Source organism: Phoca vitulina, unplaced genomic scaffold (genome assembly GCF_004348235.1).
Source record: "Phoca vitulina isolate PV1807 unplaced genomic scaffold, GSC_HSeal_1.0 scaffold5, whole genome shotgun sequence".
Taxonomy (NCBI): Eukaryota; Metazoa; Chordata; class Mammalia; order Carnivora; family Phocidae; genus Phoca; species Phoca vitulina.
The window spans coordinates 72,917,498-72,936,898 of NW_022589708.1; the positions used below are offsets into that span (position 1 = coordinate 72,917,498).

The window sequence follows — 19,401 nt, forward strand, 5'->3', positions numbered from 1 at the left end:
TGGTATGCACTCACTTTGCAGATAAATACAATTCTTAATATTTAGGCTTGTGTTTTACTTATTTGTGAACCACAGAGATGAGACAATGAAGAAAAAGCACAACACTTGGGTACAACACTTCATTTTTAGTGCTCCATAATATTGTGCTTTTTGATGACCATGTCTTGTTGGCTTACTTTGCTTTTTAATTTTAGTCATGTATAATCATAGCCAAGCTTGGCTATGTTCTACTTTATTTCCTTTAGTACATGCTCCTGCCATGGTATACTTCCATACACATATAAGTCAATCTGCACAGGGGCACCTGGCTGGCTCAGTTGGAAGAGCATGCGACTCTTGATCTCGGGTCATGAGTTTGAGCTCTACACTGGGTGTAAAGATCACTTAAAAATAAATAAATGAACTTTAAGAAAAAGTCAATCTGCACAAACAGATATTTTATGAAAAACAAGCCTCACTTCCACTCCTGTGTCCCAGCCACTCAGTTCCTTCAGAGTGGACTACTGTTAGTAGTAGTAGTTAGTAGTAGTATATTCCTCTAGACATATTTTGTGCATAAAAGTTCATGTGTGGATCTATAATGGACAGATGTTTTTAAACACATACTGTTTTTGGGGTGCCTGGGTGACTTAGTTAAGTGTCTGACTCTTGATTTCAGCTCAGGTCTCAATCTCAGGGCCCTGAGTTCAAGCCCCTCGGATTAAAAATAATAATAAATACATACATACTGTTCTGTATCTTGATTTAAATTAGCTCAAAATTTGTTTTAATTTATTCTTCTTTTTGAAATTCAGTTTTTGATTTGTTTGCTGATCTCACCTGAATTGTATTACCTTAAAAAAGTGTTTATCTCTTGAAGAACACGTATTACCATGCAGGGGTTTTCTCAGCTGGTTACAATTATAGAAAAAAGGATTATCTGACCTTTTTTTAAAATTATAAATCATGACCCTGTTGTTTATGCTTTTTTAAAGGGGTAGCTAAACATAATAAAAATTTAGTCATCTTGATGATAACTTTTTTACTAGGTTCCTTTGATCTAGCAAATACAGTACAACCATGGAAGAATATCTATTTAGTTCATTTCAAATTTTGCTAAAAAGCTTGGTTATTAGGGAATATTGTAGTACAAATTACGCTGAATTAATAATTGTTTAACAAATCTTCTTGCTAATCAGAAATGTCTTGGTGCATTTTACAGTGTTGATCAATTCTGCAGGTTGTACCTTTACTGTATTAATGTTTGTAGTGGGCACTCTTAGGATAGCTTTCATTTTGAGAAGTGTTGATTGCATCCATTTTATTCTAAAAAGGGGAAGGGGAAAGGTGGTCTTTTCCTTGAGTCCAATTAGAATATGATATTGATCTGGAGGGACAAAAAAGTAAATTGTTTTCAGTAGTTTAAGTGTATCACCCTAGAGGCTTTAATTTTTTCACTGTTAAACTAACTGCCTTCCCTTTGGCTGTGAAACATAATGGGCAGAATAGTAGAACTGCCAATATTAATCATTATAATAACTACCATTTGAGTGACTACTCTAGCTGTCACTCTGCTAGGAGCTTTAAATTTTCATTCAGCTGTTAATTGTGACAGTAATCCCATGAGGTCACCACTTTGCATTGAAGGAACTGGAGTTCAGAAAGTTTCAGAGCTAATATATGATTTGGACAAGGTTAAGGGGTTACCTATGATTGGAAATCATACTTATTTGATCTAAAAGCCATTACTCTTTACTAAGTTGTTTCTCTGAAAAGATAAAGTTCTGATAGAGCCCTAATTGTTTTTTCCTTTTTTGGTGAAGAGTATTTCATAGATCATTTTTGTTTCAACCATATAGTTGACCAAAAAAGAGGTAGGTTTCAAGTGTAAAAAGGTCATAGGCCTATTCTAGGACTCATAATGAGATGATTTTTCAAAAGAAACTAAGTGGGATTGTTTTGCTATAATGCAGTTGAATGATTTTACAGAAATTGTGGTTTTAATTCTAAAACCTGAAAGAGAAAAGTTGATTGCTGACTTATAAGTGAGATCATACAGTATTTGTCTTTGATTTATTTCACTTAGCATAATACTCTCAGGGTCCATCCATGTTGTTGCAAATGGCAAGATTTCATTCTTTTTTATGGCTGAATAGTATTCCTGTGTGTGTGTGTGTGTGTGTGTGTGTGCGCGTGCACGCGCGCGCCCACACATTTTCTTTATCCCTTCATCCTTAAGTGGATACTTAGATTATTTCCATACCTTGGCTATCATAAATAATACTGCAGTGAACATGGGGTGCATATATATTTTCAAATTAGTGTTTTTGTTTTCTCCAGATAAATACCCAGAAGTAGGGACCCCTGGGTGGCTCAGTCGTTAAGTGTCTGCCTTCGGCTCAGGTCATGATCCCAGAGTCCTGGGATCGAGCCCCACATCGGGCTCCCTGCTCAGCGGGAAGCCTGCTTCTCCCTCTCCCACTCCTTCTGCTTGTGTTCCCTCTCTCACTGTCAAATAAATAAATAAAATCTAAAAAAAAAAAAAAAATACCCAGAGGTAGAATTGCTGTATCATATGGTATTCCTATTTTTAATTTTTTGAGGAACCTCCATATTGTTCCACGGTGGCTGCACCAGTATGCATTGCCACCAACAGTGCACAAGGGTTCCCTTTTCTCCACATTCTTGCCAATACTTGCTATTTTTTATCTTTTTGATATTAGCCATTCCAACAGGTGTAAAGTAATATCTCATTGTGTTTTTTATTTGCATTTCCCTGATGATTAGTGATGTTGAGCATCTTTTCATGTGTCTGTGGCCATCTATATGTCATCTTTGGAAAAATTTCTATTCAGATCTTCTGCCCATTTTTAAATTGGATTGTTTGGTTTTTTTGCTATTGAGTTGTTAGGAGTTCTTTATATAATTTTAGTTATTAACTGCTTATCAGATACATGATTTACAAAGATTTTTTCCCATTCCATAGGTTATGTTTTCATTCTGTTGGTGGTTTCCTTTGCTGTGCAGAAGCTTTTTAGTTTGATATAGTCCCACTTGTTTATTTTTGCTTTTGTTACCATTACTTTTGGTGTCAGATCCAAAAAATCATCATCAAGACAAATGTCAGGGAGCTTACCACCTATGTTTTCTTCTAAGAGTTGTAGAATTTCAGATCTAATGTTCCAGTCTTTAATTCATTTTGAGTTAATTTTTGTGTATGCTTAAGACAGTGGTTCATCTGCATTCTTTCGCATTTGGCTGTCTTATTAGCCGACAGCACTTATTGAAGAGACTGTCCTTTCCCTGTTGTATATACTTGGCTCATTTGTCGTAAAGTAATTGGCCATATATGCGTGGGTTTATTTCTGGGCCCCCTATTTTGTTCCATTCATCTACCTGTCTGTTTTTAAGCTAGTACCATACTGTTTTGATTACTGTAGCCTTGTAATATAGTTTAAAATCAGGAAGTGCGATTCCTCCAGCTTTTTCCTTTCTCAAGATTGCTGTGGCTATTCAGGATTTTTTGTGGTTACAAATTTTAGGATTGTTTGTTCTATTTCTATGAAAAAATGGCATTGGAATTTCAATAGGGATTACATTGAATCTGTATGTCACTTTGGGTGATATGGCCATTTTAACAATATTCTTCTAATCTATAAGCATTGAATGTTTTTTCATTTATTTGTGTGTGTGTTTCATCAGTTTCTTACAGTTTTAGTTGTATCTGGGCTTTCATCTCCTTAGTTTAATTTATTCCTAGGTATTTTATTTTTTTTGATACAATTATAAATGGGATTGTTTTCTTAATGTCTCCTTGATAGTTCATTATTAGTATATAGAAACAAAACAGGTTTTTGTCATTGATTTTATATCCTGTCACTTTATTGATTTTGCTTATTCTAACAGTTTCCTGGTGAAGTCTTTAAGGTTTTATATATAAAATATCATGTCATCTGCATTTAGTGACAGTTTTTACTTCTTCACTTCAATTTGGGGGCTTTTTTTTTTTCTTGCCTAACTGCTGTCGCCATGATTTCAATACTGTGTTGGATAAAAGTGGCAAGAATGGGCGTCTTTGTTTTGTTTCTGATTTTAGAGGAAAAAGCTTACAGCTTTTCATTGTTGAGTGTGATGTTAGCTGTGGACTTGTCATGTATGGCCTTTATTATGGTGAGGTACATTCTTTCTATATTCCCTTTGTTGAAAGTTTTTATCATAAATGGATATTGAATTTTGTCACATGCGTTTTCTGAATCTGTTGAGATGATCAGGTGATTTTTACCCTTCATTTTATTTAAATGATCTATCACGTTGATTGATTTGTAGAGTTGAGCCATCCTAACATACCTGGAATAAATCCCATTTGAACATGATGTATAATTTTTTTAATGTGTTGTTTAATTTGGTTTGCTGATGTTTTGCTGAGGATTTTTGCATCTATGTTTATTGGGGATATTGTCCTCTAATTTTCTTTTCTTGTGGTGTCCTTGTCTGGTTTTGCTATCAGGGTAATACTGGCCTCATAAAATGAGTTTGGAAGTGTTCCATCCTCTTCTGTTTTTTGGAAGAGTTGAGATTGGTATTAATTTTTCTTCGAATGTTCAGAAGAATTTACCAGTGATACCATCTGGTCCTGGACTTTTGTTTTTTTGGGAGATAGTAATTGCTTCTTTTCAGAGATTGGCACCTAAAAAGTGTATTTACCTTGACTTTTGTAATAAGCTATCAGTAAAAGGACTCTGATTTTATTTTGTTTTATCAAATCTTTCTCATAACGATACTTAGTGAGATGTTTACCTGCATGGTTTGTGTATTTATTCTGTATGGTGTTTTTGGACAAGGAATTGTTCCCCCCCTCCCCACCCTCCGCATTAAAATTTGATTTAAAAAATGGCAGTTTAGGTGCAAGCATAAGAAATAGGTTACTACAAAAAAGAGTAACATTTTCATAGCTTAATGTTCCTCATAGTGACCCTTGGAGTGTTAGGCTTTCTTTTTTTAAAAAGTTTTATTTGTGGAATAATAGAGTTTTTTTACTTTAATATTATTAAAATACTTAAATGGTAGAACACTAGATAATAGATATTCATAGAAAATCTGGAAAATAGACAAGCAAGAGTAAGAAAAATATGATGTGTAATTCCTTCTACCAGGTATATACCTGTTTGTTCTTGTCCCCATTTATAATTGTTGGACAGTTTTCCTAATCTGCAGTGAAACTTATGGTGAGATTGATGATAATTTTTCACAGTCTCCAAAGACGTCCCCTAATTCCTCCTTACCCACTTGTTTCTTATTCTTTACCCACTGTTTCCTTGAAAGTGCCTCAGCCTATATAGTAAAGGTTTCATTTAAAGTTAGGGAGATACTTATCCTTCATTTTCAGCGCTATTATATGCATAGTAGCATTGGTAGTCATACGGATGATGACTGTTGAAATAAAAAGCAGCGAGAGAGACCAAAGTTGAGAAAACAATTCATTTTGCAGAACGCATTCAGTTTTGGGTGGCCCTGTAGAGTAGTCATTAGCTGAAGAGCATTTGCACTGTGTGTGCAGTTGACTTTGCCCCGTGTACGGCTCCCCTGGCCGGGCTTGCTCTCCTTGCCTGTCCGGTAGCATAGCATGCCAAAAGTGGTTAACTCTGTGCTGTGGAGTTTTTCTTTTTATATTATGTATTTTTTTAGTAAGGAAAACATTTCAGAAAACGTAAGAGAAACAAATCTGTGCTTTGCAGAGTGGTACTAATAAGATATGTGTGTATTAAAATTGCAATTGGACATCTAGTTTCTGGTGGAAGGATATTTGAGTTGTCATTTTCTTTCACTGAACAAAAGCTTATTTGCCACTGTATGGTGTAGTGACATTAGGCTAGTCAGGAAGCATTTCTTAAAACTTTGTGCCCCATTGCTGGCATTTGTGTAGAAGGAAAATAAAAAAATAGCTGTGTAGGCTCTGGCTGCTGCTTGGTATATACGTGCAGGAACAAATGCATAAAAAGAGAGATCTGGCCATTTCTGAAGCTGGTCACCTGTTCAAGCATTGCTGGTGGATTCCACAAGCCGCTGTTGTTAGTATTTCTTTGTCATCGGCAGGTGGATGGCAGTTTACTAACTGGGATAATCACATGCTGAGTTCTATAATGGCATCACTTACATAGGCATATCCTATGGGAAATGGTCATAATATATCCAAGTAATGATTTGCTCTTGCTTCTAGGATAGTCATGCTCTTTTTACAAGGTAATTCAGAATATGCAATTGTACCAAGGTGTGTATTTGTTTTTATTTTAAAGGGTTGGCATCAGATGCTATTCTTGTCCCCCTAGAACTTAATTGAAAGACATTAACTACAATTCCAAAATGGAATTATGTTGGGAAAGGTGAAGACATTCTTTTAGTAGTAGAAAACAGGAGTTATGTTTTAAAGGAAGACTTGGGCAATATTCTGTTTAACAAACGTGTTTCAATTCATATTATTAATCCTGAATTATGGCTCGTTAGGTGAGCCATGAATTGTTGAAGTTATTAAGTAGTAGGAGATGAACAGAAAGAAAAGTTAGTATTTTGACTCCAGTTTCCTAAGTAAAAGTGCTAATATATGACAGCATAATTGTTTCCTAAGACAACTAAATGGAAGTGTATTTTCTAGTGAGTATTTACCCAAAGAATTCAAAAACACTAATTTGAAAAGATATATAGACCCCCATGTTTATTGCAGCATTATTTACAATGGCCAAATTAATGGAAGCAGCCCAAGTGTCCATCGATAGGTAAATGGATAAATGGATAAAGAAGATTGTGTGTGTGTGTGTGTGTGTGTGTGTGTGTGTGATGGAATATTACTCATCCATGAAAAAGAACAAAATCTTGTAATTTACAACAACATGGATGGATCTAGAGGGTATAATGCTAAGTGAAATATGTCAATCAGAGGAAGACAAATATATAATTTCATTCATGTGGAATTTAAGAAACAAAACAAAAAAAAGAGTAACTAAAAAATTAACTCTTAAATATAGAGAACAAACTCATGGTTACTAAAGGTAGAGGAATGGGTGAAATAGGTGAAGGGAATTAAGAGTACTGGATCACAATGAGCATTGAGTAATGTATAGAATTGAATCATTATATTATACACCTAAAGCTAATATAACACTGTATGTTAACTACTAGAATTAGAATAAAAAATACATTAAAATTAAATTAAAATTTATAGAAGAAAGTATACTTTCAATCATGTGACTTCTACAAAGTGGAAAAAGGTTTATATAAAAGTTCTATATAAAATTTATAATATTGTAATTTTTCTTAATATTGTCCTATATTTTATGTACCTCTCAGTTATTCTTGTGCTATAATAATCTCAAATCATTGCAACTCAAAAGTAAAGTGTTAACTAATCACATACGACACAATGGCTAACACTAAAATGGCTGACAATATCAAATGTTGGCAAGGATATGGAGCAACCACTCGTTTATTCTTGGTGGGAGCCTAAAATGGTACGATCACTTTGGGAAAGATCTGGCAGTTTGTGTGTGTGTGTGTGTGTGTTTATTTTATTTTTTCTTAATATTTAATTTATTTATTTGAGAGAGTGAGTGGGAGAGAAGGAGAGAGAATCTGAAGCAGACTCCATGCTGAGCACAGAGCCTGACACCGGGGTCCATCCCATTACCAGGAGATCATGTCCTGAGCCAAAATCAAGAGTTGGACGCTCAACTGACTGAGCCACCCGGACCCCACTGTGTGTTTAAATGAAACCAAGCATATACCTGTCTTGGGTCCCAAGCCTTCCACTCTCAGGTATTTACCCAAACATATGCTCATAGATTTGTACAAGAATATTCATAGAAGCTTTTATTTATAATCACCAAAAGCTGGAAACAGCCCAGTTGTCCACCAATAAGCAGCATGATAAAGTGGGATACTGCTGAGGGATGAGAAGAAACAGACTGCTAAATATATACCACAACTTGGGTGCTGTGTAAAAGAAGTCTTACACAATAGAGTACATACTCTGTGTTTCCATTTATATGATATTCTAGAAAAAGCAAAACTAATCTATTGTAAAAAAATCAGGGCAGTGGTTGGGAAGGGATATGAAGGAACTTTCTGGGGTGATGATTATGTCCCATATCTTAATAGAAGTTTGTGTTATGTAGATGTATGCAATTGTCAGAAACTCAGTGAATATACACTTTAAACAATGCACAAATATTAATTTTACCTCAAAAATATCAACAAATATCAAACTTCAGTTAATGATAATCTATGCTGTAATATTTAGAGAGAAGTGTACTGACTTCTGCATTATACTTTGAAGTACCTGAAAATAAGAGGGAGGGAAGGATGGGTAGATATGAGATAAAGCAAATGTATAAAATGTTAATGGTAGACTTGCAAGATATAGGCATTCACTGTAAAAAATGTTAAACTTAGAAAACTTTCATAGTAAATTGTTGGAAAAATATTAATTGATAGTGGGACTATTTATGGCCTGTTTTTTCATGCATGATTTGTTATATAAACTTTATTTCTCTTTGCTTCGGTGATATTTATTCTATATTTTTAATTATACTAAATCATAGCCTTATTTGAGGAGTCAGAGTACAGAGAAGTAATTTTAGCTCATTAATACAATTGTCTTTCTTTGGGCTTGTTGTCAGAGTTTTCCTTTTTTTTTTTTTTTTTAAAGAGTGGGGGGTGCCTGGGTGGTTCAGTTGGTTAAGATTCCAACTCTTGGTTTTGGGTTGGTCATGATCTCAGGGTTGTAGGATTGAGATCTGCGTCATGGAGCCTCCTCTGGATTCTCTTTCTCCCTTTGCCCCTCCCCACCTCACAAAAAGAAAGAAAAGAAAAAAGTGGGACTGAGTGGCAATGTCTTTAGATAGATTATTATAAGTTGTGTGGTTTCTCTGGGAGTTTATTGCATGTTGTTTATATAATGCCTTTTTGTTTTTTCTTTAACTGATGGGGAAGAGGAAAGGAGTGGTAAAAAGTTTCCCAACTTCAGGTTCATACAGCCTGTGTGTCCAGAGGAAGCAAGTGAGAGAGAGTCCTAAGTCCAGTCACCTGACTTGTTTTTTTGTTTGTTTGTTTTTGTTTTTTTACTTATGCCAGTTTCAGTCACATTTTCTATCACTTGCAACTGGAAGAATCCTACAGAGACGCTCATTCAGTTTGTATCTATAAGTGGTGTTGCTTAGGGGCTTCTTTACTTAGTGTATGATCTTCCATTTAGGCCTCTATGTCTCTACGTATGTGTATTTTGCTTGTATAATGGTTGTCTGCTGGTTAGATTGGAAGTTCTTTGAGGGAAAAGACTATCTTACTCCTGTTAAATACACTTTCCATTCTCATATAGATATGTAAACCTAGCCTAAATTCTTTCTCTCCTTTATATATCCTGGGTAATTTATCAGTAATTTTGAATTAATGATAGATTTAAAAAATATCTTCTCCTATGTGCTAGGTGGTGTGTTTGGTGCTAAGTCTGTAATGCTGAACAGAGCACGAGCCCAGCACTCACAGAGCTTCCATTCTGGTGGGGGAGACATATTAAATAATCATACAGATAAATAATTGCTGTGATAAGTACTAAGAGGGAAACACAGAGGTGTTTAAGACCAGGTAATAGGGGATCTGTCCTAGTCTTGAGTGCCATATGGAACATTTTTTTTTTTTAGACATCACATTTTAAAAAACAAGGAGTTATCGAGGAGAGGATAGTGAGAAGGAGTATTACAGTATTACATATTACAGGCAGATGGAACATTTACAAAGGCCTTGAGTCAAACAGGGCATGACACTTTAAAGGAACAAATAGAGAATCTGTGGAATAGAGAAGTGAAATCGATGAGGACTGTGGAAGAAGTAAAAGTTGGAGCGTGAAGTCAGAGCAGAATTATGCAGAGTATAATTGGTAGGACTTTATACAGGGTTAGGTGTGGGAGGTCAGGGCGAGGGTAGTATCGAAGGTTACTTCTGAGTTTCTGGCTTATGTGCCTGTATGGTGAGTGCTAGTGAGCCCATTCTCCAGTGGAGGACCAAATCTTGGTGGAAATGATCTTGGGTTTGATTTTGAGTCTGTTATGGTGTCTTTGAAACAACCAGGTATGTGTTTGTTTTATCATTCTATGAAGGATGCCACCTCCTCCCAGATAGTTTTCCTTTTGTGGCTCCTTATCTTGTAGGTATAATATAATGTGGGAGTCTCTTCAGCCCTTATCTGCCTCCTGATAATCATCCTCTCTCTATATCGCTAGCGTCTTAATTCAAGTTCTCTTTTTTCTCTCAGACTACTCTCATGGTTTTTTAACTGGACTCCCTCCATTCTTTCAAACTTCCCCTTAATTCTTGTTTCACGATATATCCAGAATAAGTTTTTGAAATTACAGATCTCATCTCGTCATTGTCCTTAGAACCCTTCAATATTTTCTCTTTGTTTATAGAACAAACATATAAATCCTTAACACTGTCCCTAGCGCCTTGTGAACTGCTCGCACCCCTGCAGTCTTCCCAGCTTTTCCTCATGCTCTCTGAGGACCTTTTAGTTGACCTTCCTCAAATATCAGCTAAAATGTCACATTCTCAGGGAAGCTTTACTTTGAACTTCCTTGTTAGGCTCTTCTAAAGATAATATCATGTATTTTTATTGTTTTATGTATATTTGTGTCGCTGGCTAATTGAGACCTTTGTACTAGATTAAGATCTGTGAGGGCAAGGACTGTCTGTTTATCTCTCCACAGTAACCCTCTCCCCTAGCACAGTGCCTGGCACGCAGCATATAACTAGCAAATGTTTGTTGAATGAATCCTGAACTTTCTAGTGCTTAATTTATGTACCTGTTATATGCCATGTTAGTTAACTGAAGGGAAAAACAAAGTGTTTTGTTTTTTAAAATACATTATGTTTTACTGTTAGGTTTTCTTAATTTGGACTGTTTCCATGGAAACGACAACCAAGCTTGTTGGGGTTACTGTAATACTCTGTAGGTGATATTTGCTGCTGCCATTGTTAACCAAGACACAGAAATTTAAATTTTCAGATAGAGGTTTCTTGAGTTTGAGAACCAAAGTATAAAAATTTAATTTGAGGGAGAGTTGTTCAATATTCACTTTTTTCCAGTATTCTTTTGAAGGTCTTCCTTTCCATTAAAATAGTTTGCTGCTGAGCTCTAGGTGTTGGTAAGCATGAATGCTGTTCCATTTTTGCTAGATAACTTTGTTGTTTGTTTTCATTCTACTGTCTATCACTTACTGATTTTCTTTCCTAATGAATGCTTTGTTAATAAGTATTACTAATAAACCTTTACATAGTTAGAACATAATTATATTGTCTGTAATATAAGTGAACCTCTCTTATTAGGAATCATAAGTTAGGATCGTTGGGGTGCCTGGGTGGCTCAGTCAGTTAAACGTCTGCCTTCGACTCAGGGCCTGATCCCAAGACCCTGGGATCATGACCTGAGCCTGGCTCCCTGCTCAGCAGGGAGTCTGTTTCTCCCTCTCCCTCTCCCTCTGCCCCTCTGCCCACTTGTGTGCGTGCTCTCTCTCTCTCAAATAAATAAAATCTTTGGGAAAAAAACAAAAAGTTCATGTTGCATTGAGGATGCTAGTAGAGATAGAGGCATTTATATCCAAAACTACTTCTATAACTCAGAGCCACTGACAAGAAAAAACAGGTGGGATTCCAGATCTTGAGACATTGATTTATGAGGTAATAGTAGATGGCCTTGGGTGACAGCATTGTTGCAGTTAAGAAACATAAAGTTTCCTTTTATACCTTAAAGGCCCAGGAAGAAAGCTGTAAGCATGGTTAAAACATTTCTTATATACCCTTTTATATATGAAGGTTACATTCAGAACTTTGTAAAAACTTTATGTCCCATGGCAAATATAAGTGAATGTTTTCCAAGAAGCTTTTAGAGATTGATGGACAGCTCAAAAATTGAGATGCTATAGTTTTATGTTCATTCAGATTGATTTTGATATTGAATGCAGAAGCAAAAAGTTATTTGGATTTTGTGAATTAAAGAGGAATGTTGATTTTGAAGGCCCCATTTTATCACAGTAAAAATAAAAATGAAAATGCAAAATTGCTGGAAATTCCCTTGAGACTAAAAATATGAGGTCTCTCTAGTATTTTGGCCCTTTTATACAAATAGCAATATCTATTTTCCTCTGGAAGTGAGCCTCTACAATGCTAACTAACAACAGAGGGTAAATAATTTCCCTGCGGGTCTATCATCCATTTATTTATATGAACATATATGAGTTTGTGCATATTTTGGCTTGTGCAACCTCTACATATTTATTTTGTAAGTGTATGTACTTACAAAATTATGGCTCTGGAATCAGACTGCCTGATTTGAATCATGTTCACTCAGTTACTAGCTTTGGCATCTTGGGCAAGTTATTTAATGTTTCTTACTTTCAGCTTCCTCATCTGAAAAATGAGGTTGCTGCTGCTAACGATGTGTCAAACTCATGAGGATTAAATCTGTTAATTCCCCATCTCAGTTAATACCATGCCTGACATATAGTGAGCATTCAGTACATATCAGCTATTATAATTATCTCCTCAGTCATTCCTTTTATATTTTAAAATTGCTCTCATGAGTTAATCCCTTTGTCTCTTCATGGTATCAGTCCTATGGCCGTTGTCTAACAACAAACATCCTAATATTTTGTCCTCTCCCCATGGTCTTGTTCTTTTCACTTGTTCTCATTTTAGTTGCCTGCGTCTCAATTTTTTTCTGGCTACACTGTGTTTTTCCTTAGCTTACTGGGCATCAATGTTTCAGACAGGGTGGGCCATAGGTGTTGACCATAGCTGTTTTGTGTTTTACTTTTGAACAGTGGCGAGACTTCCTTCCTCTAAGCTCCTCCGACTCCCTGCCCAGTGCTATGCTGGAATGTTTGAGCTGGAAGAAGCTTTGCTGATTGTCTAGCCCAGTGCCTTTGTTCTTCAAAGCAGAAGGTTAGAGCCTGAGACTACAACTCCTCCAGACGATGGGCATTTTTTGTAAATCTTGCAAGGCATTTTATTTCTCCACAGAGGATAAATCACAGTACGATAGTAAATGGGTTATTAAATTTGGGCTTTAGGAAATTCTTATATTTATGATTGAGAAACTAATCTTGAATTATAGGGAAAGTGGTTGTATTTTGGTGGGAAATATGAGGAAAGTTCACTTATAGCTCTTTTTTCTTTGATATATCTGTGCTGGTTTTGATATGCTGACCCCTTGCCCTCTTGTTTCTCTCTTTATTATTTGAACATCCTACAGTGTTGCTCAAATCCACCCCTCGTTTGATTATTCCTACTCATTACATTAGTTCAAGTTCTCACTACCATTCATCTTGACCATTGCAGGAACTTCCTGTTTTGCCTTCTTGCATTATTGCCATACCTCCTAACCTGTACCAAACCTGCTGCCATAGTCCTCTCCCCAACATGCAGACCTGTTCACATCATTTCCCTCCAGCAATAATCTATGTAATGATAGAGAGTTTTACTATTGATAATGGAAAAAACAGGAAGGCTGACAGGAAGCCTGATCATTTTTGAGGGGAAAATGCATATTTAGTTAGGGGAGGAAGGTCTGAACCCCTCTGTTAGAGACTCTCATGCCAGCAGGTTAAACTTTACAAAGAGGCATCTATCCATGTCTTATGATAATGGGAGTATGGGAAAATCTCCTTGTTAAGTCAGCTCCACTCAGATATCTTTCTTTGGCAGTATCTTAAATTAATTAAATATTTGTTCCTTTAATATTTCATTTTGTCTTCTGTATATAACAAATGTCCTTAAACAAGGTAGTATATAAATTTTCATAAATCGTATACAAACCAGTTTATTGAGATTTATTACCGTAGGTTTTGTTTAAAAAAGAAAAGGCAGGTAAGGGTAGAGAATGTAATATTGAAATAGAGAAAGGGAAGGACATAGATGAGAGAAAAGATTAAGAAAATAAAATTTATGACATAGCATTGATCTGAGGGCTGGCCCCACCTCTAAGTTTAACGTCCCTCCAGCGGGTCCTTTCCTTTTTACCATATTTTCTGTTAGAATTTGTTTTTAGAAATAAAGTTCATCTAGCTAACTAATGAATCTGTAAACTCTGTGAACTGGATACTTCAGTACTCATGTAGATTAAAAGTCGCCCTCACAATTTATAAGTACAAATAATGATATAAGTCATATTTAGTTGAAAATATTTATTTTTGTGTAATGGATTTCTGACCTGCTTTAAGATTGTTCTCTAAGCCAAGGATTTCCTTTTATGGGCATTTACCATGTGCCTCTATCTGCTTTTCAAATTCCAGTGAAATGAATTAAAATGAAGAGAATGTACATTGAAAACATTTTATCTGCCAAGAGCCACAGATTAAAATGAATTTTTCTTTTGTTATTATTTCCAATTTTGATCAAATTTGTTCTCTTAAAAACTGTTGTTAAATATACAGGTTGAAAATGGAGATGTAAATGTGTTCAATTAATAGAATTGTGTATTAGGTACTCAATTTTATTTGCCTAGTTCCCAGCTTAGCACATCCTGGACATTCAGTAAGTATTCATGGGGTGCAATTTAATATATTAAAGATGAATGTAATTAATGTAATTAAAAATTACATTAAAGGCTACAGTATAACATCTATGGCCGTGAAATTCTAAATCCATTCAGAAGTGATATCCTGAGATAATATTTTGAAAAGATGAATAAATTTCTCAAAAGCCATAAATTTCCTTGTTTTCTGTATGTTGGTAGAATTATTTAACTCAATAAAATAGGCAGCCACCATTTTAACACCTCTACGTTTGAAAAACTGGCTCTCATGCTTAACTGAAGCTCTCAGTAATTTTATATATGTGTATATTTTATTATTAAGAGTAGTTACACAGGCAAAATTACAGGTATCCCCGCTTTTCAAGAGTTTGTGTTCTGCCACTTTGTTTTTTTAAAGGACCTACAGTAGTACCTGTTTTCACTAATTGAAAGAAATCCAAAGAGGATTTTTGCTTTTACAAAAAAACCAAAAAAACCCAAAAGCAAAAACAGCCTTCAGTGTTTGTTTTGCAGTGAACAGAGGCAGCGCACATCCGGGTTGGCCAGAGTGGCCAGAGCGGCCCCACAGCCCTTCCTGGAGAGCTGCGCTCAGCGTCTTGCCATCAAGCCACCACAGCTTTGAACTGTGTCTGTGAGCATCTGTGCTTTGTCTCCATTTATTTTGTGCATCTGTTGGCAGGATGTGTCCTAAGGTATCAGAAAAGCTTAAGAGAGGTTATTTTTGGGGTCTGGGAATGCTCAAAATTTTTTCCATATAAATTAATGGTGATTGCTTCTTTGCTTTATGTCATTTCAACTTAGCAATAGATTTCATTGGAATGCTCTGCTCTCAGATAGTGGGGGAAACCTGTATTTGAAGAGGATTTGTGGGGAGGGAGCAAATTATGGGTCATTGGATCTCTGGGATGGGCACTAAATGAATGGTCCAAGAATAGTAGTAGTAGGGGGTTGCAGTTATACCTGAGATGTAAAGAGGCTGAAAAGTTAGTTGGTCGAGTATAGAGGACTATAGGGGCAGGGAATAACTGGGCTTACTTGTTTTGAGTTGATCAAACACTATTAGATTATTAAGCTCTTCATTGGGATGGAGAGGGTCAAAATAGGACCCATTGGTCCTTGGGACTTCTTCACAGGTAGAATTCTACAGGCTAATAAGCCCTTTTCATGCAAAAAGACTAAATACAACTGAATGAACTCTTTCTGTACTTATTTATGTGTGTTAACCTTATAAATAAAAGTTACTTTAACAGCAAAAATGAATTTATTTGGGAATAGCAGTGAATTTTAATTTAGGACATGCAAGATTTGGCAAAACAATAGGCAAGCCCCACAAAGGAGAGGAATGTTATTTTATGGAGAAGAAGGAGGAAGTTGGGAGGGGTTGTTTTGAACAAAAGTCCCTTGGAGAAAAGCAAGAGTTCAGGGTGATGATGGTTTCTCATTGGTTGAGTTGCCAGGGGCAGCTGATTCCTTGTAGGAGATGCAATGTCCATCTTTTCCTGTTGGGGCCTGTAATTGGTGAGTCTTTCCTGTTAAGGATTCTTCTGTTGTAGTCTGTAATTGATGGTTCTTCCTGTAATTGATCGTTGAGTGGTATGGCTCCTACTTCTAGCCTCCCCACTCTATTTAGTGAACTTTACCTTTATTAATTTCCACAGGGGTTTGGCCGAATTCTGGGCCTCCACAGTTATTTATCCTGGGAGGCATGGAAAGATAGGTCCTGTTCAGATTCACATGCCTGGCTTCATTGGGGTGGTAGTCCCTGAGTGAGTGCATTTACGGAGATGGGGAGCTTCCTGTAACAGAAGTTGCTGTTTTATTTGATCCCCTTCCTCTGGAATCCTCTTGGTCTAACCAGTCCCCTTTAACACCTCCTTGGGATATGTTACCGAAATCCTCCATTTTTAAGAAAGTTTAATCTAGACACTAGCATATGAAAAGAAATAATAACGCCAAAGAGATCCTGAAGATCTTTATACTCCATCCATGTCATGCTCCCACCATTGAATTGTAGGAAACCTTCGAACTTGCTAAGAAGCTAGGGACCTGTCCTCACATGCCCCATCCCTATGTAGGTCCTCTTTTTCTTTCTTTCCCTTCATTTATCAATTTCACACACTATTTTGTTAATTTGGAGAGTATGTATTGCTTCTTAAATAAACAAATGAACTTGATTTTTATTATACAAGTTGTACATGGCCATTTTAGAAAACTTTGAAAATATAGGTAAGCATAAGAAGAAAGTAGTCACCTGTGATCCCCATCCCAGTTAGTACTGCTTTTAATGTTCTGTAGGTTATGTTTTAAGTTAAAGGACAAATATATTAAGTCTAATGTAGCCATTTTTTTATTTGACCAGTTTGCCAATGATTTATAATTCACTGATGTAAATTAGAATAATATATGGCTTTAAAATTTTTAAGTCAATATTTTTAAATGATAAACATACTTATTCCCCCCCCCCCAGCCCCTGCCAAAAAAATAAAGGCAATTACATGGGTGATGATAGAAGATGATAGTGCTTAAGGGAAAATATTTTTAAAATCAATAATTAACTTATATTAACTCCTTTTCTATCAGAAGTTAATATACTCAGTAATATCTTTTTCATTGCTCCTTTAACTTCGAAATTTGGTATTAGAAGTCTGGGGCATTTGTAAATTATATGGTATAAAGACTGACTCTTCTAACTGCCCTTTTCAATTATTAAGCGCACTACAGCTAATATTTGCTGTTTACATTTGAGTAGTTAATAGCATTTCATCTACTTTAAAAATAGTATGGATATCCTTAATGTAATTTTACTAAGCCTGACTATAAGTTGTTATGTGGTGAAATAATATTTTACATATTTTACTCCCCCACATACATAATACATACGTCGCAATACAATGCTTTTCATGTGTATTATTGTATATCTCCAACCACTGCAGAAATATAGCTAGAAGGACATAGTCATCATTCAGAAGATTAATAAGCATATGGTGCTGAGCTGTTTATACCATATGTTAAGATGTACTTAATAACAAGAAATGTTGTAAATATAAGGTAATTGATTCATAACTTATAATTGCTTAATTGTTTATGTGAATTCATTTAAATTTAAAGGAAAGTATAATTTTTAAATTTCTGTATTTAAGTAAAAAAACATGGGGATTAAGGATATTTTTCATATTCCCTAAACTAGGTTTCCTACTGGTCAAAACACTTCAGGCATTCTTAAAAGTGAAGAAGCATTTCTAAGGTGTTATGATGAACTCTGAATATATTTAGTACATCGAGAGAAATAATATAAGGCTCCATAATTGTAGAAAAACTGTTGTTCTTCTTAATTATTTTGTATTAGCTTATGCTGAACATCTATCCTATGATTTTCTTTTCTGAGAGTGTTAAGATTTATGTATGTGTATGTGGAATAGTTCATAGATTAATTCAGATTCAATCAGATGGCTTCTAGAAACAGGATAAGTTCTCATATTGGACTACTAAGCAACAGATAGGTATTTTAAAGTAAAAAATTTTAAGTCCACTCTCTTAATAAATAAATTTGAAGAAAGAAGCAACAGTACAAGATGCTGGAGTAGAAAATGACTATGTCAAATAGTAGCATATGTGTGTGTGTGTATATATATTAATTATTTTAAATTTTAAGGTTTTTTTTCAACAAGACCATTAGATTTTTGTGGGGGTGTTACTTAGGACTAGGATATAGGAACCAATAAGAATTGTGAAATCTCTTGTTTCTTAAATTGTCTCTGTCTATAGGTCTCTTAATGATAAAACCATTGAAATATCTAATGGTAATTATTGCCACTTTTCAAAAGCTTCTCATAATATTTATCTTAAATTAGAAGCCCCAAAAGGACAAAAAAATCGCAAAATTTAAGAACACGTTCAAGAACTGTTAGTCTTTGAGAAATTGAACAAGAATCTACATCCCATATTTAAGAATAGATACTCTACAAAAAATGTTCCAGAAGTAACCCTATTCTACAGTATGATTTGATTTTTTTCATTTCCCCATAATTCCTCTCCCTATATTGTATCTGAAAATGGTAAATCTCATAGTAAATTTTTTTTTAAAGATTTATTTGAGAGAGAGAGAGTGCATGCGAGTGGGGGGAAGGGAGAGGGAGGGAGAGTCTCAAGCAGACTCCCTGCTAAGCACGGAGCCCCACTCAGAGCTCAGTCTCAGGACCCTGAGATCACAACCTGAGCCAAACCTAAGATTCTAATGCTTAAACCAACTCTGCCACACAGGCGCCCCTCATAGGAAAAATTTATAAGTAAAACCTGTAAATTGGTAAAGTGTAAAATGTTATAAAGGTAAGCTGAGGAGATGCATTGTAATGCCATCTTGGTAAACACCATCAAAGGGGTATACATATGTATGTATTCCAGATAAGATATATGTCCATATATATAAAATTCAGAGGGAGAGGCTCACCAAACAAGTGAAAATTTGCTCCCTTACACCTGATCTGTTTGGCAGTTACATTTCACGTGATACTTTAAGATGACATTTTGGTTTATGAATGACCTACTTACACATTTGGATGAGGTGATTTAGTTCACTGGAACCAACCATTCTTCTGCTTGTTTTTTTTCCTTTAAAGACTTTATTTATTGATTAGAGAGAGCATGAGCAGGAGGGGTAGAGAGAGAACCAACCATTCTTGAGTGAACAAATCCAGTTGAGTTTTTACGTTGGCAAGGCTGTAACGCAGCTCTGGTAACTCAACTGTGCTGGGTCACTCTTGAGATCGGCTAGAGTCCTGACCAATCTTAGTACTTTTTACTCCATCGGGTACTCTCATTTAGAGTTCATTTTTAAGGAAGCCACCTTG

The 19,401-nt window shown here is 35.5% G+C and overlaps 1 protein-coding gene across 1 annotated transcript in view; it reads left to right on the forward strand.

Moving 5' to 3' along the window:
* The window catches only part of LNX2 (ligand of numb-protein X 2), a 78,840-nt gene that overhangs the window by 13,163 nt on the left and 46,276 nt on the right, over positions 1-19,401 (forward strand). The window lies entirely within an intron of this gene.